The 26,342-nt window shown below is 42.1% G+C and overlaps 1 protein-coding gene across 3 annotated transcripts in view; it reads right to left on the bottom strand.

Moving 5' to 3' along the window:
• THSD7B (thrombospondin type 1 domain containing 7B) overlaps positions 1-23,828 on the bottom strand; it is a 297,483-nt gene extending 273,655 nt beyond the window's left edge. The window contains exon 1 of one of the 3 annotated variants that reach the window (XM_063400989.1): positions 23,681-23,828. The gene's annotated coding sequence lies outside the window, so the exon portion shown is untranslated. Of the gene's footprint in view, positions 1-23,651 lie in introns of all 3 variants that reach the window. The other 2 variants (XM_063400991.1, XM_063400992.1) reach the window with 2 other exon arrangements.
• Between the last annotated feature and the right edge of the window lie 2,514 nt (positions 23,829-26,342).

Raw genomic sequence — 26,342 nt, 5'->3', positions numbered from 1 at the left:
ATTCACACTTATTAAAAGATGTAGCTTTATGACATCCCAATGAAATTTGGAATTCTTTTTTAGGTTTCCTTAATTCAACCACAACATTTATTACAATAGTAATTAACAATAGCTCCACTTTTGGAAAAAAACCTAGCAAATATATTCAAGGATCATAACAAAGGAAGAACTGCCTGCATCACTGAGCTCAGTCCCACAGCCACAGAGAAGTGTGGTGGAAGTTTAATGTAAAGTTAAACCATAAAGCATCTCTGAATGTCTCCTCAAACACCACCAGCAACTTCAAACACCCAGCAACAAATCAAGCCCAGAGTAAAACACAGCAGGCAGGGCAGCAGAATGAAACAGAAATACACAACAGATCATGGACATCACCATCCGCTGTATCAAACACCCAAATGATCCAGGAACACACATGACCCCATGTGCTACAGAAAAAAGCCCAAAATGTCATCTTTCTTTGCTCAAGATGAACATGCTTTCCATTCCCTAAACCTCCAAATCCAGTTAACCTGAACCCACAGACACCAGCACACATCTGTTGTGACCTAAATCTAACACACTGTAGATAACAAAACCAAACCCCACAAAAAATCCATATACTCAAAGTTATACACCAAAGAGTGAAACCACCATGGGTACAGCAGCAGAGAGGGAGATTTCAGATACAAAATTTCTCAGACTGAGATGCCATTTCAGGACATCTCTCATTACTGTTTAAACCCTCAGTCTCCAGGCTAAACAAATGTTTGAAAAATGTGTGCCCAGGTCAGCTGTTGTCACATCATTCATCTTGAGATGCGGAGTTGATCTCTCCTTCACCTTATCAGTTACTTTTGGAGGGGTAGAGACAGGATGGAAGAGGGAGGATAAGCAAATAGGGCAGAACCATCACATCACCTCTCACGATCTCTGGAATGACACATACACAGTTCCCAACACACACATTCCTCAAAGCATCTTAGGAACAACTGTTAAGGGTCATAATAAAGTTTTTGTCCCTGCCCACAACACGGCAGTTGGACCCAGGAGGTCTTTAAGGTCCCTTCCAACCCAAACCCTTCTATGATTACTGAGACACAGAACTTGAGCGTGTGAACACAACCCCAAACCCCAGGGCATTGGATCAACTGATATCATGACACAGCCTAACACCACGTGTACATTTTCATTTTCCTGAGTCCTTATGGATCCACAACAATTTCACAGGTGTAGCCCAACAATTCCATGTCTAAAGCTCTGCCTTGGCATCTTTTATAGTGCAGTTGCCTGTTCTGAACTGAATTTATGGAGTGTTCAAAACAGGCTTGAGTGTTTTGTCTGATACATCCCCTTTTACTTTTACACTTTCTCCTCAACAGACAAGGACTAATTTACACATGGTAAAAAAACATGTTCACTTCTGGTGACTGTCTCCTTTAGAGTTGTCTATAAAACTGACAAAGATTCTATCAACCAGAACCACTGCAATTTGCATGCATTAATACCAATTTTCATAGACTTCTCACACAAAAGGAGCATTCCTGTTTTCCTCTGCCCTTCCAGACTTTCCAAACTTCCAGGACTCCTTCGGAAAACAGAAGTCAGAAACAGATCCTCAGTGCACTTTTATATAAAATGGCTCAGAAGAGAAAGGTGCAGCCACATTACTATCGAGGGCCCTTTTCCTGAATCAGCAGTGGTGAGAAACACACTAAAAGTATTTTTATTTAAGTCTCTTCCTTCCTTCCAACTCGTTTAGCAACAGGTCACTTGACTGCCCAAAAAAAGTCTTTAAGTGCAAATGCAGGGTTTTATCACTCCACCACCACTCCACTGCAGTACAGCTGGCCAATTAAATATTTAATACAAAAGTCCTCAATATTTAATTAGGGACAAATAGCACTCTTTTGCACTTTCCTTGAATTTGAAAACAACCTTTCCCATTCTACCTACACATGAACATTTAATATGACAGAGATGTATTTAAAGTTATTAGAAGTCTGTTGATAACAGTATTACAATGAATTAACATCTTGTCAGACTGCTGCACATTACAGTGTTACTACTTTATCTAAAAATGGCTTAAAAATAATACTTTTGCTGGTCTCAATCAAGTAACAAGGAAAATACACATGGCTGTTCAGCAAAATATAGAACTTTGAAACAAAATGTTAAAAATGTCATTTATTCTCTTACAGCATGTTTACAGTGAAAGGTATCATTGAAAATATTTCAAATACTTATTAAATAACTAAATCTGTCATACCACATTTACAGTGAAAGGTATCATTTAAAAGACTTTACATACTTATTTAATAACCACAACAGCATATAAACTTTTTTGTATGTCGTGGCTAGTACTATTTAGAGATTCCTACTTCTTTTGATGACAGTGCCCAGTGCTGTAACAACAGGAGACAATTCCACATTAAAATGGGAGCTTCCACCACACAAAGCTTTAACAACATAGATTGGACCTGTTAGTGTCAGAATTCTTTGCTACTGGGCAAAAACCTTCCAATAATGTTGATTATGCAATTAACACAAGCAGCCAGCAATCCATGGTATTTCCACACAGAATCAGAGGATGATGGAATCATTTCAGGGCTGCTTCACCACCCTGAAATGCATTTCCAAGGATGAATACATGAACTTTCACTACCTTCCATAAAATCAAATTCAAAAGAGGTTCTGGAGGCTTTTTTTTTTATTCTAAAATGATAATCCTACACACTGGAAAACACAAGTAATTAGTAAATTATCTAGTACTAGTTGCAAATCAGTTATCTATTTTTCCCACACACATTTTCATTTACATAGTTTTAAATGAAAAAAGATGATACAGGCACTTTACAATTCCATGAAACCCTGGGGGGTTTTAGTACAAAGGCAAAAAACCTCCCAAACCACTCAGTTTTTGCTGTTTCTCTGTGTTCATGTGACATGTCCACTTGTGGTACTTCCACCCACCAGGATGACCTGCAAGTGGAGTGACAGCCAGGACACACCTGCAACCTGAGCTACCAGGACTGCCAAGAACTCTGAAGACATCTCAGCTCAAGAATCAATTATCTTCTCTGAATTCAACCTTCACTACATCAAAGACAACATTAATTTTAACATGAAACACACGTCAAATGACATTAGTGCATCCATTATCATCATCAGGGTGAGCAGTGCATTATCCTCGCTGATTGTCAGGTTGTTCTGAGGGAAGGAGCCCTGTCGGAGGTTACCAGGACAGGGCCATGACAGAATAATGATGGAATTGATTAAGAAACACTTGAAGGTAGCACTAGGTCCTTTCCAACAGCTTTTTGAGGTGGCTTCTCCCCAGAACAAACCCTTGGGAAGCCAAAACAAAGCAGGTTTGGCAGTAGCACTTTGTAAGGAGAAGAAACCAGGGCAGGAGCAGTTTCTCTCCAAAGCCCAGGAGCAGGATTTGCCCCTGAATGCATCTCCTGCACATGTCCAGCACTGCCCCCAGCACGGTGGTCACCTGAGAGATCTCTGCAGGTGGTGAGCCCCACCTTCCTCAACCTCAACTGCTCCTCTTGGCTCTGCTGTCCCTGTTTTTCTTTCCATCCTACTACTTACTATATTATTCCAAACAAGCAGAATCTCAAAACAATGTCTGTAAAAACAAACAGCTTAAATATGAGGTGATGGGACATGGGACAAGATTTCTCAGGTCAAAGAAGACATCAATCAGACCTTCGGGCTGTTCATTTTCAGGAGATTTTTTGGTTTGGGATTTGTTAGACGGAATTGAGGGGTCTGTTTGCTTGTTTGTGATTTTAATTTGGTTTTGTATGAAGTAGAAAATATACTCATGCCTTAATGCCTTTCAACAGAAATTGCCTTATAAGCCAACATATTGTTTATATTATGAATTATTAAACTCTTCTGTCCCTTTCTCCTGTTAACATGGTGAAATTACAGAAAGAAAAGCTTTGATTTTATTAAGTGTTAACATTTACACAGAGATTTTTGCCACCTGCCTTCTAGAGTTGAAGACCAATCTTCCACACTGCTGAGTAGCTCTTGTTTTCTTCCATATAATCAAAACCCATTATTTAATCTCCAAAGTCCTATCACACAACCATTTACTTCTTTTATTAAGGAAGGCGAGGTCGAACAAATATTCCCAACACTTGGTGGAGAGGTTTGCAATAATCCTGAGCTCCCCACGGGATCTATTCTAGGGGTAGCTCACTAAAACTCTGCTCTCCCACACTGACAAATCTCTCACAGAAGATGCTCCAATTCTCAAGTTCAAAGTCACGCGGGGCTTTTAAATTCTGTTTAGTATCTCAAAAAATTTCTCTGAACAATTTTATAACCCGCTTCAAGATCTGCAATGGCATTTAGCCCGTTCTGAACTTTCAGAGCAATTTTCTACTTGCTTTTAAACAGCCTAACATTACCTATACCTCCAACACAGCACATGACACTTGTTGCCATGTAATTGTACGTGCAAGTGCTTCTGCAGAGCTGAAGTTTCTTTCCTGTAAATACCTCATCCATTATTTAATAGTATATATTGATACCAAAGTACCTATATATAGTATCCTTATAAATATATTAATAACTCCTTGCTTCACAAGGGCTGGCTTCAGTTCATTCTCATCTCTACAGCTGCTGCTACTCGAGTATTGTCGTGGTCAAAGTCTAAAGTAGCAAGAAGGAACCAGGAAGGAGAAGGTGAGGTGGAAACATGAGCAGACAAATTCCTGAGTCAGGCAACCAACTCCTTTATGGATTGCACTAAGCCTCTGTAGAGGAGTAAGTATTTAGACATTAATTTTTTTGCATCCAAAACAATAGTAAAGCAGAGCAAATGATGACAAATTAAACTAAACACAGTAACAATTCGTATCTATTAAACAGATTATGCAAATTCAGTTGTATTTAATGTTATCACACCTCATTTGTTTTAGTTACTTCAAATATTCCTGTTTTAACAGAATAATTACTCAGAAATTCTGGCATAAATACAGGCATATATTTAAAGAAGCCAAAGATGCTGAGAAAGAACCTTTTTGGACTAATGTGCAGCTCTTGCAGGAGAGCTGGGATGTGGCAGTGTGTGCCATGTCAGCTTGGCACAGGGAGCAGAGCCCCTCCGGGGAGCACCGATTCATCACTCCAGTCACTTGTGACAGCAGCAGCAGTCCCAGCACACAACAGCAGCCATCACTCCCAGCAAATACCCAATATTGAGACATAAAAGAGCTAAATAAGTTAGAGACGCTCTGTTGAACACCGAGGGCAGTCTGCCTTGCAGGATCCTGCTCGCTACCCACAGCATCCCTCACTGCTCTGGAATTGCTCCAAGTATATTGCACAGATCAGACAGAATAGTTCACGTTTTTGTTTTTCCCTAACCAGAAAACCAGAAGTATTTCCTCATCGTTATTTCAAGAGAACGGAATTTTAGTGTCATCCTGAGAAACAAAAACATACCATGTACTGTCAGAAAATATACTTCTTGGACTTTCTTGCTTGCCCTCACTGAGATGCAGGCTGTATTTTTGGAAATAGACTACTACTGAAAAAATACCCACCTTCTAAGGCTAGTCAAATGAAACACCTTTGTAATGTAAAAAACATTTCTCTCACAGCAGCAATAACTTCAGACCAACCTAACTGGGGCAATTTCAAAGTAGGAGAACACCACAGCGGAAGACCCACAGACTACAAAAGGGGAAATAGGAGGATGAAAGTCTGTTCCTACTTTCTTTTGATTTGCTATCTGTTATCTTTGTAGTTTCATCTGCCTCAGGAAAACAGATTTTATTTGTTATTACTTATAAAGCATAGTAAATTTTGAAACAATTATAGAAGTCTGAACTTTGTTACATTTTAAAAAGTGGATGTTTTTCAAGGGATTTTTCTCTTTTTACTAATAAGCTGAAATGCTTAGCATCTTCACACCAGCAGTGCTTTCCCATTTTCTGAGAATATGGAAAGGTCACAGAACATACAGATGAGATAACTTTGAAACCCAGAGAGGCACAAGTATACACACTTCCAATTCCTATACAGTTCCTTCACATATAAGCTCTTCCCTCCCCAGGAATACCATGATGTGAGAGTAACTCTTTATCCAGAAAGAGGCACAGAAATCAAAACTGCATATCAGAGAATTTGGTCCCTCCCAAGTACTTTTAATATTATCATAAAGAGTTCAGTCCCATCACGATGCACTGGTTATCCACTGTTGAGTACTGCAAAGGATTTGAGACTTTCCAATATCTGGGCTGTGGTGTAGACAGGGCTTGGAATGGGATGAAAGCTTTCCATACCTTCAAAAGTAAATAAAAAATCCATTTAGTCTTACTTTCAATTATTCTCTAAAAGTGCTAAAGGCCTTTGCAAACATAGCTTTTTTTTTTTTTAAAAAGCACCACTAGCACATATGTCTCCATCTGAGGCACACATCAGGGTGAATGGTTTTCCATCTCTACCTCCAGGTACTAGGGTGCCCACACAACTCTGAACACTCCAACTCCAGGGCCTTAAAGAACTCAACATGAAATGGGGAAAAAAGATAAAGATTGAACCACAGCAGGTATTTCTCCATTAAATCTCAAAATTATTTGCTTATGTCCACACTGCAAATCAGTACCAAAGCAGTCTTGGCTCCAGAACTCACAAGCTCCCAGCGATGTGCTCAACCCTACATTAATGTTAGGCCACATTAACTCAGTTTTAAACCAGAAATGACGGCCTTCGAGTGCTGCAAAACTAAATCAATCACTGATTGACTAGTGAGAGGTCCTGATTTATAGTGTGCTTGAACTGACCTGAAGAAAATGACAGCTCTGACTAAAAGAGAGGATCAGTGAAGCCAGAGATTAAGCTCTGTTTCAACAGAAACAGCCTACCAGGATACCTTCCACAAATGAGCAGATGTTTTAAAAATTCAGGCTGTGATTCTGTGAATTGCTTAAAAAAGGATGATATGAAAATATGGAATACCAAAATAATAGTATCAAAAGCTGGAAGCAGACTTCACTCTTGCTCTTTCATTTTTGCCTAAATTCTTTCAAGGCATATTGACAGTCTATTTCCAGACAGTGCTTCTACACAGGGAAATTTATTTAAAGCTAAGGACAGGACCTCTAGTTTCTGCACTCCCATTTGTATCAACAATAAACCTCATACTGACTTCAGTGGGTTCCAACATTTCCCCATTTTGTGTTTCATCTTTTGGATGTGTCCACAAAAAGAAGTGATGAGTGGAAAAAGCAGCGCAGAGAATGAGGACAGAGCAAAAAAGCTGTCAGTTCAATGAAAAGTCTCCGCTTGTGGTTATATTTCATAAACATTTGTCTCACAGGAACTAAACTTTTCACCATAATTTTTCATTAGAATAAGGATATCCATGTGTTACAGCTTCTTAGAGGTTTTATGGACTGGGTTGGTCACACCACATCAGGTACCTGTCATTGTGACACGGTGTCAATCAAGGACCAGTAATTAGCAATGACTATTTTAAGTATTTGTATCTGGAATCACACTTTCTACACAGCAAGGTACAAGATTTAATAGAGGAGATCTCTTATAGAGAGACAGTCAAGTCACCAAAGAGATGCAGGGGAAGGGCTTTATCCTTTGAGGCGAGGAGTGATTAAGTAATGACTTAAATACAGGAAATGATACACACTTGGATCAGCGAAGGATCACAGAATTGCCAAGGCTGGAAGAGCCCTTTAAGATCATCCAGTCCAACCATCAGCCCAGCACTGCCACTGTACCCCCAAACCACCAAACCTCATCATCCACCTGCACTTTAACACCTCCACCTATTCCCTGGGCACCCTCTTCCAATGCCTGACCACTCTAATGGTGAAAAATTTTGTTCTTAATATGAATTTCCCCCATCTCAGCTTAAGGCCATTTCCTCGAGCTCTCTCACCTGCATAAATAAAAAGAAAAAGCATCATCTGTTTTAGCTGGCTGGTCACGCTAACCCCTGAGTAAGAAAAATAAACTCGATTATAGTTAAAAGGTTAGATTTGTCTGCATCTTTCATCAGACTGGCTATAAACACCGGGATACTCATAAATATTCTCCAGTTACCACTATGGAAGCATCAAGCATGTAAGAGGAACACCTGACCCCTATCACATCAAGAGAGGCTCCAACACATCACCCTGACAAACCTTCCCAGTTTAACCTTTGCAAATGAACAAGGAAGTGAAGATTTTCTCTCATTTCTCCATGCAGGATTTCCTATTTCAGATCTTGTAGATAAATGACTATTTGCATTTTGCCATTTGAACTAAGCACGATCTCTAGTTCATGTACTTCTCTTTCAGCATGGTAAATCTACTGAGTGAGGGCAGCCAAGACCTGGCAGTGGGTGCCCTTGCTCAGACTGAAGTTTTCCAGAGTGTACAAAGGCTAAACACATTCCCCTGCTGGTGCTGCCAAGGGAGATTCCTCCCAGCTTAAGGATCAAGATGAATAAAAAAATGCTAGTAACCAGAAATGCTCTCTATTATAGAAAACAAAATACTGGAAAGCACATTTGACTCTTGAGCATCTCCAGGGACTTTATTTACAGCATCTTGTCAAAATGAAACATCAGCAGTGGTGCCCTGAAAAGCAAATATTTTTTTCCCAATCTCTTTAGACATTTCATGTATTTCTCTCACACTATTTTCCTATTGGAAACCACAGTTCATTAAGTGAATCAAAGCCATCATCATCCTTGAATCTCACAAACTGCTTGCTCTCACAGCATTTATCAAGTGTAATGTTAATGATTATAGGGAGATCGAGTTTATCTTTTGGTCTTCAAGCAGGTAGTCCATCATTCAAACTTTGTACTACTAGACTATAGCTAAATGTTATCTGAACTCCACAGTGCTCTAATTTACTCCTTTTTCTCCCTCTCTTCTTTCTCTCTGCATCATCTTCTCTTAGAAAAATGGAAGTTCCTACAGATTAGGCTTCCCTACTTAAAACTGAACACAGTGCGTTATACTCTGGGCACTGCTCAAAGGCACAGCAAATATTAAAAAAAAAAAGAAAAAGGAAGCACTTTTAAAATTAATTTTAATTTATATTTTTGAGCCTGGATCCTTCTGGAGGGAAAGTATTTCACTTCTCCTACAGAGTGGCTGCAGTAAGCTAGAAACCACTGATAGTGCAATTTTCCCCCACAGCAGTCCAACAGTGCACATAAAGTCAAGGTTTCCTAACAACAGCTCTTTGTGAGAATTAAGTCATTTTGGGATGTGAACTATGTCTGCTGGTTAGGACTCATCTTCCACAGAGATAAACAATGGAAGTTATCAGACTTCATGTTAAGCTGCTTCATACAAGCTACGTCTTCTCAGCCACAACTTTCCAGTGTTTTTTAAGCATGTGCTTAAATGCTTTAATAATCATTTCCTCACGTCAAACCTGATGGAAAAATGCAGCATAGCCCATTCATGTATGTCAGATTAGAACCTGTGCTATTCCCAAATACTGAAGGACTCCACACACCATTCATAACACAGACTGTCTGCTCTTCTCTTTTCCAAACTGTCCTTGCCCCAGCCTCTCAGCTGCAGTAATTCCCAAAGCTTCCCAAACCCCTGCAGGCCCACACAGACTCCGTGCAGGAGTTCAAACTCAGCTCCCAGCCTTTCAAGCACTAGACACCAATCTGCTCTGTTGTTCAGCAATCTGTGTTTCCCTCAAGGCTGAATGCAGGAAAAAAAGCTACATCCGTAATCCTTCCCTGCCGAAGCAGATGCTCGGCACCTCAAAGCACAGAGGATTACATCAGTGCAAGACTCTTCACTGAAAAGCGTATGTACAGACAACTCAAAATATTCTGCTACAGGTTTTAGGGAGATCAAGAGCAACTGTGAAGATGGGAAGGAATCAAAAATCCCAAATATCTTCTTTGCTGTTCTGGTAACTGGAAATTTCTTTTGTGAACCTACTTTCTTAGTACTGCTCTACAACTAATGAATCTATCAAAATCTTTCATAAAACCATAAACCAAAAAAGTCTTACAAATAAAACCAATTATAACTTCCTCCATTGCAGCATAGTCATTCAAAATTCAACTACATTAACCTTCATTTCATGCAAGAAAATTCTGCTTGGAGAAGTCTACTTCCTTCTATGCTGATGGCCCATGGACTACTGTGAGATATACACAGAAGCATTTAGGCTGGAAAAGTCCTTTAATTAAACTCAAGATCAAGAATTTACAAAGTAATCAGAAATTAATATTTTCATCTCATAGGATAAACATTTTATAAACATTTATAAGATAATGATTGGAGATTCTGTAGTTCTACTTCCTCAGAAAGTTTCATGTCTTTGAAGAACATAAGTAAAGTTTCACTCATTACTCTAAATCATCAGTTAAAAACGAAACTGAAGTCTATTTTTTAATATTCCTTTTCTTGATCTCAGAGGGGCTCAGAAACGTGGCTTTAGTAGAAGAATTTTCAGTTTAATCTCACATCAGATAAAACTTTTCTCTATTTCTCTCTTTACAATTTTGAGGAATAAAGACAAAAAGAGCATGGTCAAATCAAAAATAATGCTGTCACAGCAAAAATAAAAAATTCATAATGAACTGCAAAGACCTATTGTGGCTCTTGGTGCTTAAACCCAGAAGGATTTTTTCATTTATTAACATCCTGTCCTTGTTCAACAGCATACTAATGAAGTTAATCTAAAGGCTAAATTTCAATTATGAATCACAGAACCGCATCTCTGCTCCCTGATTGCTCAGATAATCTGAATTAAGCCTTCTCCTCTACAAAGCACAATGGCTGACTGCAGATAAAAGTTCCCAACATCAAAAATATTCAGTCCAGAAGGTAAAAATCTGACAAACACCTGTTTTCACATCCATTCGATAACTCTCTGGCAAAGTAATGATTTCTAGTAACTTGACAGACTGTTCGCTCACTTAAAATATGCTGCACGGGTTTGAAACATAAAAAGGAACTGCAAATGTTTAAATCTCTCAGGCTTACAGCCAAGACAAAGTCTTCAGCCAGAGTAAAAAAGGGTTTCCATTTGCTAAAATAATTTAGGAGAAAATGTTTTCCTCTTGAGTACCTGCAATGTATTTGTCCTGGAACAAAACCCGAGAGAGCCACCACGGAAAGCCAAGATCAGGGAGAGGCTGTGCAGCAGCCTTGACTATTAACATGCATGGCTACAGACCAAAATGTGGAGCTTCATGACGTGTCAACGCAGCTCAAATAAGGAGCTGGAGCTGCAGAACTGGAAAAAAAACAAAATATGAGTAATAACGACGACCTGGATCATTTGCTTCCAATTGCTTCTGCAAACAGAAGAGTGATGAAGCTCACAAGAACACCAAACCGTGCTGCTCCCCCATCTAGAAGACTGATAGGGAGGAAACACTGCATCTGCTTTTTAACAAGACAATAAAAGAAGCTGAAGAGCCAGCCTTTCGTTTTCAGCTGAGAGGTTGAAGCACTGCAGGACTGTTCACTTTCGGTGGGAGCCAAAGGAACAGGAGGGAAGTGGAACAGGGAAAGCCCTGAGTCTCAACTAGAGCAAACCTGGGTCAGAGAAACCAGAGTCTTCCAAAGCATCTCCTGGAATTGTTTTCATCATAAAGTGCACGTGGTTTCCAGGCAATACAGCAACTCTACAGTCAATTCCTCTACTTCTCATGGGGAGGGAAACCTAGAAAGAGTAAATCACGATCTGACCATCTCTAGGAGTAAAAGCTTCAGAGGTTTTCTTCCAAACCTAGGACATGATAAACCCGTGCTTCACACATCTATCAGCTCCTTGCCACGCTCCAAGAGTCAAGCTCCAGACAGGGAGAAGACTGTCCAGACTCGCTGCCATTTTGCAGCATTAAAATCCAGGTCAGTTATAGTCAACTACTTTTCCCCTGAGTAGTAAAGACTTTTTTCCTCTTTCAAGTTAGATGAAGTCAAACATATACATCCACACCTTCACAGCAGCCACTGCACTGGTGATGACTACTACTGTCCTAAAAACATATATTATTCCCTGCAATTCTCAATTGTAGTATTCTTCAGGATATAAGCACAAATAGTTAATATTCCACCTCCATCCTTAGTCTACTGGTAGCCCTCTCCATTGCCTTTATCCTTCTAATATTTGTCACTCATTAGGAAGTTACCAATGCCCAGATGACCCTGAGACCATGAAAATAAATTCTTATCCTTAAAACAAAACCCTTAGATTTTTTTCCCCAAATTGTCAAGATATTCACAATGTTATCTGTTTTGGCAATATTGACTACTAAAACATTGATACATACCCAGAAAATCACTTGGTAATTACATCCTTCCCAAGCCTAAAATCTTCCTGTTGTCAAACACCCAATAGGAACTTTGCTTTAGTATTTGGCTGGATCCTGTGCAAGTTTTCCTCCGTGCCCGAGTCCTTAAATGAGCTGTTTCTCAGCAACACACTCAGAGTTGTCAGCCTGAGCAATAGGCACGGATGTATATGCTTAGCAATATGCTTGGTGGACGTTGTCATTCATGGTTTTCACCGAAATACATCTTAATTGAGCAGCAGCATTACACCACAAATGAGCCAGAAAAAAAAGGCCAACAATAATGACAGACCACTAGAAATAATCTGTTGCCTTCTGGGTAAACTGCTCAATGCTAAAACTTATTATCTGTAAAAGCACCTTTTGAATCACTTTTGTTTTGCCCTGTGGAATACCTTAATGTTTCCACTGGTAATAAAATTTCTGGCTTGCAATACCGCCCTGGTCTATAAGACCGCAAGAGAAGGGAAGGGAAACAATGAAAACAGGGAAACACAGAAGCGCTGTTATTATTAAACCTTAAGTTACAGAGTTAATTCCAGCTAAACACTTTTATCTGCTGCACTGCTTATATGAAGTGGGTGTTTTTTTCTAGAAGGAAATCTAATTTTAGAACCCGGGCATCAAACAACTCCGTGGCCATCCATATCTGCACTGACTCCACTTCTGCTACAAGTAATCTGTTAAGCAGCACATCCCCAGCTGGGGACTGTAATTAGGGTGCAAACTGCCATACAATCCCCTTGCCAGATTGATGAAGGAGACCTCTTACAAGGTGATCCAGAAGGCAGTGTTGAGATCATTAATCATTTATCCGTTGAGGAGAATACAAAAAGCTCTGGCACCAAGAGCATTACACTGCAAAAGTATCTTGATAAAACCAACTCCTAAAAAAAACCTAGTGAACTTTTAATTAAAAGGTCAGACATTAGTTACAGTGGGGTTTTTTTGAAATTTTAGATAAGTTCACTTTAAAAAAAAACTTTGTTCAGATGTCAGACAGAATTTGACACTCCTCCTTTGCTACTCCTTTTAAACGCTTGATAACGATCAGCTCAGAGGGTTTTTAGCTCTGCAAGCAGCATCCCCAGATAGTAAACAAATATAATAGTAATCTACAGTGCAAGCTTAAATACCCTGCCAGGCTGCCAATATTTCAACTTGCAACCATTTGTTTTCAGGGATCTGAATCCACAGAAAATGCAAGCATTTTCAACAATGCATAACTGCAGACATTGTTAGCACAAAAGTCCAGTCCACAGAGAGAACACCAGATCTTGAACACCTGCCTGACCAGATCTTCACTGTCCATCCTAAGCACATAAGTCTTGGCTCTGCCAAATATCAACTGAACTTTTTTTAATACGCTCACTACAATTAAATACTTCAAGTATTTAAATTTCAGTTTAAGCCTAAGTGTTTCCCTTCTTCGTTGTTATTTGATCCAACAGGCAAGCTTATGGAACTCATGAGGTTACAGAGAGAAAACACAAAAATCAAGAAGACTTAGGTACTCTAAGAGTGTATTGAAAGAGCTTGAAGTATTGGATACAACTTTTTTACCATCTTTTGTATGCAAACTTATGTTTCATTTACCACACTCCATCCCAGATTCTCAGCATCAGAAGTTTCTTAGCTACACCCATCAGTTTCACACACATTTCATGCGCCCAGCCTCAAGACAGCTGATCTGACAGGGTAAGGGGAGGAGGTGAATTCTTTTCCCTCCCCTCCCTTGAACTACCTGGACTTTAATAGAATTGCCTAGGAGACTTCTGCTGTTTCAGAAGCAATCAAAATCTATCCTGTACAACCATCTACCAGACTAACAGAAAATACATTTTCCTGTAGAATGTGCGATAGGGAGGAAACGTAATCCAAACACATCATTACATAGTCCAACAGGATTTGCTTACAAAATCTAAAATCTATCCCAGTGAAGGCAAGCTCCTAGAAGTTAAACAAAAAATAGTCAGCAGGCAAGTACTTTTTCTTATTTTAACTGAAAAAGCCAAATCTGAGTCCTTTTCAACAGTTCATCAAGAAGCACGTATGAAATCAAGAGAAGAAAAAGGAATCTGCCACCCATGGCTACGAAGTTAAACAAACACAAGTATTTAAAAAGCATTCTTGTTCGCAAATTAAGATAATTTCCCCTCAACTCTCCTCATTCTCTAGAGACTAGAGGGTTTTTCCTAAAGGATGCAGCAATAGATGCAAAGAAAAGGAGCAAAGAAAACCCAACAATATTTTTGGCATCAAGTGCTTTTACAAGGACTCCTTTGCAAATGTAACTCTAGATACAGCAAAGCTTTTTATTTGTTTCTTCAACATTGAGAAGTTCTGATTTCCAAAACCATTCCTTGCATGAAAAGCATGTAAGTAATCTTCTGAATATATAAATGAGAGAAAGAAAGCAGAAATAGTTTCATTATCATTATACACAATCTTACAGGCAGCTGTGGAAACCCAGGCTCCTTAAAAATTATCGCCATGTTAAAAAGGCATAACCCATTTCAATAGCAAGTTCTATCATATATCATCATTCCCTCAATATTTACATCTTTCCAACACAGCCTGAACTAATGATAAGAGGTCAGCAACAACAGAAGTATGCATAAGATAAATCATTTATTCTGAGGCACCCCACCTTTTTTAATTGGAGTCAGTAACACTAAAACACCACCTAAGAGAATGGAGCACAACTTGCAAAGACAACAGCTCAGACTTGAAGATTACAAAGGTGGGAAATCAAGTGTGGCATCATTTGCTAAAGGCTGTGATAACAATCCTAGCAAAGAGTTAGAAGTTTTTTAAAGAAAGGGAAGAATTTCTCTGCACTGGATGGGCTGAGGCAATCCTGTGTGCACTACAACATCCAGTCCTGCCAGTAATATTTCTTGCACGTTGATCGTGCTCAATGGAATAAAAAGTATTAAACACAACACACAACTGAAGCAACACTGCAATACTTCAGAGGTTACACCCAAGTTAATGGTATGTTCATTTTACTTTGGAGTAACAAGTGAAAAAGCCTGCCCCCCTTCCCATTCTGAGTCTTGCTGTATCATCCTTTACTGACATTAATATTGCTCTCCTCCTTAGGCAAGCCCTGAAAGACTCTGATCCTTTATATCCTTTAAAGGGAGCAATTAATGCTGCTATTCAGAGTTTCTGACCTTTAACTCTCAGTCCCAGTAGTGTTATTCGGATTTTTCTTTTCAAGTTTAGCAGAAAATAGTAACTATTTGTATCTTCCTAAAGGCAGACAGGCATTAATCCTAAGCTCAAATTGGAATCCATTTTGGAAAAGTAATTTGCAAATTTTATACTTCCAAATGTGCTCCTCTGCAGGATCAGATGCTTCCCAAACTCTGCTCTTTCAAACTACTGCAGTTTAGGTTCTGCCTTCCAGAGGTATTTTGGCAAAACATTTTGAAAATGCTTTCATAGAAGTTTTGCATCCCATACTGCATTCCCCTCATCATCCTCTGCAGGAGGATGCCTATTGCTATGATTATTTTCAGTGAAGCCATGGTGCCAAGTTCCATTTTCTTTATTCCTGCTAACACCACTCCCCACTCAACCTTCCTGCCTCACAGTTTTTTCTGAGCTTCTTACTCAGCTGCCCTGTTGCTTCTTTCAGAAATATTCATAAAGAGCATCCCAGAATCAAAATAATGTATCTACTATTCATTGTCTTTATCTAATCTGTATTTTAAGCTGTCAAACACAGAGGCTGATTTGATGCCCTGAAAAACCAAGAGAGCGTGTCATGTTCAGAACTGCCCCACAAAGCATCTTGCATTTTCTTTTCAAACAATAATTAACATATGTGGTCTTTTACAAGGTGGCAAACATCTCATACACATAGCCCAAAAAAAGATATATATATATTCTGTCCATCCCAAGCCCTCTCTCCAATTAAAAAAAGAAAATGACATCTGATAAATCCTAGTCCATCAATACCTTTCTGCTTTAAACTTTCCCTGATAAGAAAGTCGTTACAGCTCATCTGGAAGACTGACAAGCTGATATTTCTCTAGACACAGAGAAAGGGTATTCCACAGTCAAGGCTCTTCCAAATAGCCAGGGAAAAAAGTTATACCTATTTAAACAGAGAGCACGACAGACTCAGCTAGAGCTGCACAGGGAAGGGGCAATCAACTTGACAGTAAATGTAATTAGTGTTATAATTCCTGCCAAAATTAGACATGATATAAGCAGATATAACAAATGAATTTGACATGATATATTACCATTGATGTTCCTAAATATACAGAGGCTTTTTGAAGGAGAGGAGTAAGGTTTTACAGATTTTAAGGGAAAAAACAAATCCTGACAAGCCTCCATCATGTCTTTCTCCATCCTGTTGCTCGTTAAAGTTTACCTCTTCTTTCTGGCTCCTATTTCCTTCACAGTCAAAATGGCACAAAACATCCTTTTCTTGCTGCAGTTAACTAAAATCGAAGTTGCATCGTGTCTCCTTTTCATGTCCTTTTTTTCCCTTCCTGCCAATCAAGGGTTTCAAGCCATTTGCTTTCTGAACACATTTACAGTCCAAATCCATTCCTGAACACCAGCTCTCCTGCTTGCCTCTCCGGTTTCCACTGGCACTCACCAAAATCCTTCCCATCACACCACAGCTCCATTCCAAGTTGCCATCTTCTCTTGGATGTCACTCACACATCCCTTTTCCCTGGTCCCAATACCAAATTTCAACAGAAAATCATAGAAACATCAAAAAACATAGAAACCTCGTTCACACCAGATACTGAAGAAGAATCATCCCCAGCTCTGCCCCTAAGAAGCAACAGGAAGACAGAAATCCTCAGTGCTCAGAGAGTTAGTTGGATGTGATTCAGCTTCTCTGTTAAAGAAAAAAAAATTAAAAAAAGAAAAACAAGTGCCACACACCCCACACCTCCCTTCCCAAAAGAAAAAAGAACTGAACTAGAATTGAATGCTTGTTTTGTTTTGCCTCTGCTAGAAATCAACACTAAAGATTTCATTTAGCCAGCCAAGTTTCACTACAGAAAAATTATGGCTTCTTTTCAGAGAAATTTAACCTTTTGCTTATTTTGTTTCAATTTCCATTTTGCATCAAAGTTTTACTTAAAAATACATGACAATGTCTAGACAAATTTTCCAAGTTCCCAAATCAGCTGACTTCTGAGACAGTGACCTTTCACGAGCAATGTGCTCTGCAGGGACCAACCTTGTGTCCTCCCCAACTGGAAGCTCTGTGCTGCTTCGCTTCCTGCACACCTGAATTTGCCACCAAAGTACTTGAAATGGAAAAAAATCTAGGCCAGGCAGAGGTACTTATGACTTTTCTTTATGATGAAAAGTTTAAAAACTACCCCAAGAAGTAAGTCTTTAACTGGACTTGCCTTTGCTATTGCTGCAAACATGGAGCATATTGCTGTTCATCTCCTGACAAATTACTCTCCGGGAGAATACAAATCATCTGTGCTGAGCTTCAGAAAGGCTCTGGGAGAGAGCTCTGTTTCAAGCCACTAGAGACAAGAAGCCAGCCACAAAACAGGCTCCATCCCAGTGGAGAGCCTCCCTCACTCATAAACATGAGTTTTAATCCCATTCATTAACAGTGGGATTGCACTCACCGTTATTGTGCCACATCCTCAGGTCGCTCTTCCACCTATTACAGTTGGTGTTGTGGGTGTATTCTCTATTTTATTAATGGTAATTTAATTCAATAGATAGTCCTACACAGAGTAGGTGATTTTTCTGACTGTTTCAAAACATTTCACAAGACAGAACACAGATAAATTTTGTAATAGCAAAACAAGACACACACAGATTAAAAAAAAAAAAAAAACAGAAGAAATCCTATTGTGTGTTTCTGTTAGGATGGCTTTGTAAAATAAAGTTTGCCGTGACTGTCAAACCTCCCACCACCCAAGTTTCCTTTCCTGAATAAATACCACATACTAAAAATTGACGGTCCATAAACTGCACCATTGCTGCAGAAAATGGCAATCACAGAGACTGCTGCTTCCTCCTTTACCAAAGGTGTATATCGTGTTTACTACAGACACCTGAAATCAATTACAGAATCATAAATATTTGCAGCCTACAGTTCTCAGAAGTGCCTCAGAAGGCATATGTTAATGCCCAGGAGTCATTTCCCCCACACTGCAGTGCCCTCGGGCTCTCTGCTCTGTTCTCTGCTATCTGCTGACATCAATTTTCCAATGAAAACCCAGCAACTCAGTTAAAATAGGTACTTAAGCAAAGATTAAAAAATCTATCTAAAGACTCAGTACCACTGTCCTGTTATACATGTACAAAAATTAATTTTTATATACATATATACACACTTATATATCCCCCAATATGCTGTGGTGACTTAGGCTCTCCACAAATCCCTGCTGAAGACACAGCAGACAGAACTCCACACTGCTGTCACCATGTGCTGAAACAATGCCAACGGGAATTACAAGTTATTGTGGGAGATGGATCAGAAACAGCTGCAATTATACCTAACGAGTGAAAAGATTGTTTCATTTATCTTTCTTTTGGAAGGCTATGCCAGGCTGACAGAGCCAAATGGCACAGAGTGTCTTCCTGTCCATTCATGCCAACCTCATAACACATAAGGAATCCTCTCTCACTTCTAACAAGGCTGGGATCAAAGGTTTGCCATATTAAGTTATCCTACCTCCAACCTTTCAAAAGCACCCACTATTCACAACCAGAATATCCCTTTACTGCACAAACATTTTCTGTTTAAGCAACTGAGTCAGGAGAGTGACTATTTAAAGTACCTTTAAATGTTCCTTTCACTTATAAAACCCTTTTCCCTGTCTCCTGCTCCATTCTACCCTTCCAGGTCACAATGAGACACCTCATTGCACTGTAAATAGGTTTGCACATTCTGCCTGTATCAACAGGGAGTCTGCAAAACCAAGGGACAGGGGAGCCAACACAGGGATCAGACAGCAGCTGATCTTGTGTGTGATTCCTTCCCCACCGGCCTGGGACATGCATGGATACCACACATCACACACATTGTATCTCTACATCACTAACACAGCTTTTTGTTCGCTTTCTTGGCGGTCCTTGAGCCTCTTTCCTTACCCATTCCATGCCTGTTCTGTGAGTGTAGGTGGTGCAGAAAAAAAAAATCCCCTTTTAAAGAAGTTACCTTATTTTCAGACACAAATATGAGCATCGGCTAGATGAAACTGAAAAGAAAAACCAAGATGCTCTTCCAAAAAAAAATTAGCGGATTTTGTTTCAATCAGAACAAAAGCTTAACAAATAAAAATCATAATAGAAATGAAGCGTAACTAAAAGCATTCCCAACAAAAATGATGCAGCATGTCCTTAATACTCAAGTGTTTTAACTAAATACAGCAGAAGTACAAAAGAATGCCTAAAGATGACTCAATAAGGAAGCATTCAAAGCAGAAACAGCATTACCAGCATGTTCTTGATAAGCTTGCCAGTCCAAAGCACAAAGTGTTCTTTTGCTGTCGTGTTCCAAACCAGAGTGCAGACAGTGGGCACTTGTGCTTAGACACAGAAGTAAGGGAGGACAGGTCACCAGTGACTCAGAGGCTGGGCCTCTGCAGCCTCAGAGAGAGAGCAGACAAACCTGCCCTCCCTGCAGAGTTTCTGGTTCCAAATGACCCACAGGGCTCTCATCCTTTTGCACAAATTCCTGGAGTTTGTTGGGTTTTCTTTCAAATAAACAGTACTTATGTTGCCTGTGGTGCTTTATCTGTTTCCCCTCCCACAGCACCCACTTCACCACCCTAGAGAGGCAGCTTTGGATGAGGTGGGATACCTAGATCCCAGAAGGAGCCTGGCAGAGTTCACATCCCTCAGCTCCATCTCGTTCTTACCTGACAATCACAGCCCCATTTCACACCTACGTTATGTTACGTGATCCTGGGGCAAATAACAGAGAAGCTGGAATGCTATATTGGTAAAAAAAGATCAGCATTTTCAAAGTTCAGGTAAAGAACTCATGTGTGGGCAGACACTCAACGGTGTGGAAGGACTCAGAACACACAGAGAAACACACCACAACTGCACAGAGTTTGGCCATGAAGTGTGATGCCACTCTGTCATAAAACCCAGTTATAACAAGGCATGACAGCCCATCCACAGCTTCTCAGCTTCCCTGGTTTAGAGAAAAAACACACGAGCTCTCACCCCTAGGCAGCCCCAGCAGGACTCCCAATCCTCAGCTGCACCCGGCAGCACTGGAGCCTGTGAACTGCTGCCAGAACCAGACAAATTTTCATTTTCTATCACCTTAACAAATCACAGAGCGGCTCTGGCTCTTTCTGCCAGAAAACAATGCTTTCGTCTCACCGTGCTGGAACAAGCCCCCCAAAATTCAATAAAGTTTCTGAAAACTGACAGCCCAGACACATACTTTTTGAACACACTTTGAGGCAGACCATTGGGACAGTTTCCCTCACCTACAAAATGCCTGGAGAAGTTCCGAAAGCAGCTCTGTGTCAGGCGGCTCAAGCAGACAGATCTCTGCCTTCCCCCATCCAGCGCTGAGCACAAACCATTAAAGCACAGCATACACTTCTAATGGAGAATAAAGAACTTACCGCCCTGAACAACAGCCTGGGGGCACTTCCATCACCTCCTTAATGTGCAACAGCATCCCTGTTGCTCAGCTTTCATAATCCACTCCAGTTAAGGTATGGGGGCACCAGCGGCTCCCAGCAGCGGTGCAGGGCAGGGAAGCAGAGCAGACACAGGTACTTGTGGTGTCAGTGAAGCACTGTCAACTCAGGGTAATTTATTGTTTGGTATTTTCTTATCCCACTCTTTGCTTACAGCCTGCAAAGCCAGACAAGCTTAGTTGCCTTGGACACCTGGATGAAACCATTCACATCACATCACATCTTCCAGCACAACCCCCTGCTCACCTACCCAACAGGCAGGCAAAAGCTGCCAAAGTACAACCACTACCTGGGTTTTCCTCTGCCCAAAACCACTCTTGCATTGCTACCTCTGTGCTATTATTGAGGACTGAGCTTGGCACAGGTTATCTGCAGCATCTGGCACATTTCTCCTGCCCCAGCTCAGGCTCCTCACCTGCTCCTGGCCACTGGGGTAGCTGCTGCTGTGCCCAAACACTAAAGGAGAAAAGTGTCTAAACAGGCACAAGAGCTCAGCTCATCTGTAGGCATGTAAGACACCAAATACTGGTTAAGTAAAAAAAAAGATCGTATTAAGGAGCAAGGAGACCCATGAGAATCCCCATTTCTCACTCATGAACCCCAGAAGTTGTGTGCTGCTGAAGGCAGCAGCCCGAGTGCCTCCACCAGCGCAGCACGTCAGCAAACACGCGGTGTGCGATCTTATCGGGGAGGCTTTCTAGTGAGCAGACATCCCTAGAAAGCAGTCACTACAAATACAGTCTTCCCGAATATCATTACAGATCCAGAAGTAATGAAATAGCAGATAATATGGCCCCAGGGTACAAATCAACCACCTACCCTAATGCATACAGATGGAGCTTAACAGCTCTTTTGGTCTTACACTACCAGAGTGAAATGGGATCTTTGAGGCAAACCAGAAGAGAAAGTTTAGTAATGAGTGATGTTTACTTCTGATTCTTCAGAAAATGCTTTTCAGTGCTGTGATCTGAAAAAAACCCTCTGTTTTCATATATGAAGTTGATTAGACACAGCTTCCCCTCACAGAATCAAGATGATAAAAGCAGAGCATACAATCTCCTGCTCTCCCCTCGTGTTGCAAAATAGACAGTTGAGAACAGTCTCTCGATAATTTTTGTAATAATTAACAATGAAAACTTTATCCAGTCCCACCAAAGCAAGCAGCAAAACCATCACAAGTTACAGCACGGTCATGCTCTCCTTGCTGATGTTTGCAGCAGTAAACCAGTAACTTCCACAATGCTCTAAAACCAGCTCGGCACTATGTGAGGTACAGGCAGGCACAGAATCCCTTTCCATCCTTAAGGAAATTCAGCACTTAACACCCCCAGCCTGCCCCCGCAAAGACACAGTGCTCACTGCACTCTGAGCTGGTCTCAGCCCCACGAACCAGCCAAGAACAAGCGAAGCCCACGCGCGGCTCCGCTCACACCTCGCACCCCCGACAGAGCCCTACCTGCCTTCCTGGGGATGTATCCCTGGACTCCAGCACCTCACTTTAATGCCATCTCTTTCACATCTGACATGGCATTACCTAAATTCCACTGGAATCCCTTCAGAAGCTAACGAGTTCATTACTTTTTTCAGTCAGTCTCCTTAAAGTTTCAAGATTTCACAAAGCAAGTTGAGCAGCCTTGCAAGGCACCTGTGTGACACGGGGCACAAACAACAGCAGCTCTCTCCACCACGTCCTCTCCCAGGTACTTTCAGTGGTACCCAGTTCTAACAGGTAGATTATGCATACACAACAGACATCACCCGTACAACTTCTTCCAAAATTACATTCTCAGGCAATCAATTCTTTAAGCTGATTTTCTGTTTTCATTAGAAGAATTAACCAATATATTTCAATTATACAAAAGAACTGGAGGCAGTGGTCAGCAAGTACTTTTTATGACCCTCATCTATTCTTTTAAAAGCCTTCTACAGAAACGCTCAGGCAGGCACAGGAGTGGGAGGGAGAGGAGGAGGAAAGGAACAGCATTACAGAGTCCTCATCATATCTTCACATAAATAAAGTCCAAACTCTATACGGCTTGACCTTGAACGAATAATAATACACAAAATAAATACAAGGACGAGCACAAATTAAGAATGAACGTTCAAAGTAATGAATGGTTAATGAAGGAGCGTAGAAACGTGCCTTGTTTAAAAAACACTGATTGAAGAATCGACGGAGGGAAAAAGACAACCCAAACACACTGCGATGCTGTGACTGGGGATGGGTGGGCAGGTGGAAAAGTAGGGGTTTGAGAAGCGAACCTGGGCGACAGAGAGCCCAGCCCCAGCCGCGATCGCCCTGCCCGCGGCAGCCGCGCTACTTTCAGCGCTGCCCGGCGGAGCGGAGTTGGCGGCGGTGCCCGCACCGAGCGCGGCGGCGGCCGCGGCTGGCGCTGCCCGTCCCCGTCCCAACTTCACCTGCCTCGGGGGGTGTCGGTGCTCCGCGCCCTGCCCGCTCCTCCCGCGGGGGCAGGAGCCGGGGCGCTCGGAGGAGCCGGACCAGCGCAAGGAGATGCGAGGGATGCGACCAACAGCGAGACGGGAGATCCCGGCCGGAGCGGTCCCAAACCGCGGTAACTTCTCCCGCGCGGCGCAACCCGACGGGTCCGTCCGTCCGTCCATCCATCCACGCACCCACACCCCCGCCCGCGGAGCCGAGCCCCCGGACCCACCCTCTCCCCCGGCAGCGGGGCGGCCGCACCTCCTCGCATCCCGGAGCGCGGCATGGAGCGCGGCGCGGCGCGCTGCGGCGGGAGCTCTGCGGTGCCGGCGCCGCGGGCGAGCGGGGCGGGACGGGCGCGCAGTCCCCGCTCGGCCCCGCGGCGCGGAGGGGCCGCGGGCGGAGCGAAGATGGAGGAGGCGCGGCCCTGCCCCCGCCCAGCCCCGCGCGGGAGCGCCGCGCGCTGCGCCCTCTGCCGGGCGGCGCCGGGACAGGCCCGGCCGCTGAGGGGAGCCGGGAGGCTGTTCCTGGCTTGGAGCTCAGAGACCGAGGGGTCTGGGCTGTTCAAAACGCGCTAGCGCTACGAAAATAGTCAAAGCTGAACTTTAGTGGTGTGCTTGCCCCACACCGAATTCCCAACACCGCGTTGTCACCAACCTCCTCGTGCTGTTCGCCACGCAGGGCTGAGGGTGCTTGCGGTGCTTCCATAACAACTCCAGGTAATCGCAGAACTGCTGAAACGATTGCGTTGGAAAAGCCCTCTGAGATCATCGAGTCCAACCGATGATCGATCATCACCTTTTTAACCAGCCCATGGACTTGAGTGCCACATCCAGGCTTTCCTCAAACACCTCCGGGGATGGTGACACCACCACCTCTCTGGGCAGCCCGTTCCAATGTCTAGTCACCCTTTCTGTGAAGAAATTCCTCTGAATATGCAATCCAAAGCTCCTCTGGCACAGCTTAAAACCACGTTCTCTCGTCTTGCCGCTTGTTACCCGCGAGCAGGGCCCAACCCACACCAGGTGGGAGTTGTAGAGACTTAGAAGGTTCCTTCCCTCCGAGCCTCCTCTTCTCCAGGCTGAGCCCTCCCTGCTCCCTCAGCTGCTCCTCATCAGACCTGTGCTGCAGAGCCTTTCCCAGCTCCCTTCCCTTCCCTTCCCTTCCCTTCCCTTCCCTTCCCTTCCCTTCCCTTCCCTTCCCTTCCCTTCCCTTCCCTTCCCTTCCCTTCCCTTCCCTTCCCTTCCCTTCCCTTCCCTTCCCTTCCCTTCCCTTCCCTTCCCTTCCCTTCCCTTCCCTTCCCTTCCCTTCCCTTCCCTTCCCTTCCCTTCCCTTCCCACGCTCCAGCCCTCGATGGCCTTCCTGAAATGCAGGACCTAGAACTGAACACAGAATCACCATCTTTGTTCAAGGAACTATTTCATTTCAAATTCATCTAAGTCATATTTTTGAGGGAAGTAATTTGTGCAAGAGATCACCAAACTGGCGGAAGACCTCAATTAAGGAGGGAATATTTATTGATTGCAGGGAGGATACTGAATCCATCACTTTTTAAATACATGAAGTGAATTATCTCAGTTTCCTTTATCTGCAGTATTTAAAAATTCAAATAGACATTATTCTGCAGAACCTTTTTTTTTTTCTTGGTTTTTGAGACACAGTCATTAAGTTTAGGAGTTATTCAGGAAAAATCACTGCATATGTCCAACTCAAACACTAAGACACGACTGTATGCACAACGAAATTACTACAGTATCTATTCCTGCTTTTCATACAGTTCTTATTTCTGTTAAAGAACAGAACATCCCTTGGGTGTTAAAGAACCCAAGGGATAACCTACTCAGGTTTTGAAAATGCCCAGGTTCACTTGGACATTTTCCATTTAACAAGGACAATATATGGCATTTTAATGGACATGGTGGCATCATCTATGATCCTCAGTTTATTTTCTGTTTACACAAATATTAAATCTTCATGCAAGGATTGTTCACATAATTTACAAACTCAAAATGAAACCAGAACGTCATTGTGCTAGGTGCTGTGTAAAAAATGAGAGTTCCTACTTTCAGAGAATTCTACCTTACAAAGATGGGAGACAGAAGAGTAGAAATGAAGGCAGAGAGATGTGATGAGACATATCATAGATGTGAAATCTTGATCCGAGACTGAAACACAAACTTCCTGGCTCCAGGTTCAGCCTCTCCCATTGCTCTCATCAATTATAAAATCCTGAACATTTGCTGGGGAAGGAGAGTTCACCAGAGACTGCACACAGCTGGTCAGGAGTGTTCCAAACTAAGTTTTGTGAGAAAATTTATATTTGTCAAAGTGGAAACATTTGGTCAAAGAGGATTGGTTTTAAGGATATTTTTTTTCCTTGGCGCTTTCCCAGGTCAGAGAGGCCTCCCCCCAAGAGTGAGTGGCAGAGGGCATCCACCAGGGCTGCACCAGCCCCAGCTTCACTGCTCTCTTTTTTCCACTGAAAAAATTTTAAAGGTCTTGTTTTTGCCTGATACAGAATGGAAGACACCTCTTGAAATGTCAGGAGTTTTTGCAAGTGACACTTCCTTTTTCCTGACTGGCCCTGGACTACAAGCAGTTACACTCTCTTTGCCTCCCCACGGCCCTGGTGGTGTTGTCTGCTGAGAAAAGCCACATTTTACCCCTCATGGTTAATCTGGAGTTGAAGCATATGGGGAACTGCAGTGCTGCAATTCTTAGCTTAATTTGCCAATGCAAAGTTTGCATTAATGCAGCTAATCCAGCATCTGGATATGGGCACCTGAACTCCTCCCTGTGGCTGCAAGAGTAGCAGTGATGAAAAGAAGAGGCAGCACGAGAGGGCAAGAGAGTCCTCGCAGTCCTCCAGCCAGCTGAGTGCCAGCGCCTTTTATCACACACATTTTGGCTTTGATTCTCTTCC

The sequence above is a fragment of the Prinia subflava genome, chromosome 6, assembly GCF_021018805.1.
Source record: "Prinia subflava isolate CZ2003 ecotype Zambia chromosome 6, Cam_Psub_1.2, whole genome shotgun sequence".
NCBI lineage: Eukaryota > Metazoa > Chordata > Aves > Passeriformes > Cisticolidae > Prinia > Prinia subflava.
The sequence above is the reverse complement of the archived record's forward strand: the minus strand, read 5'-3'. Positions and strand labels throughout refer to the sequence as shown.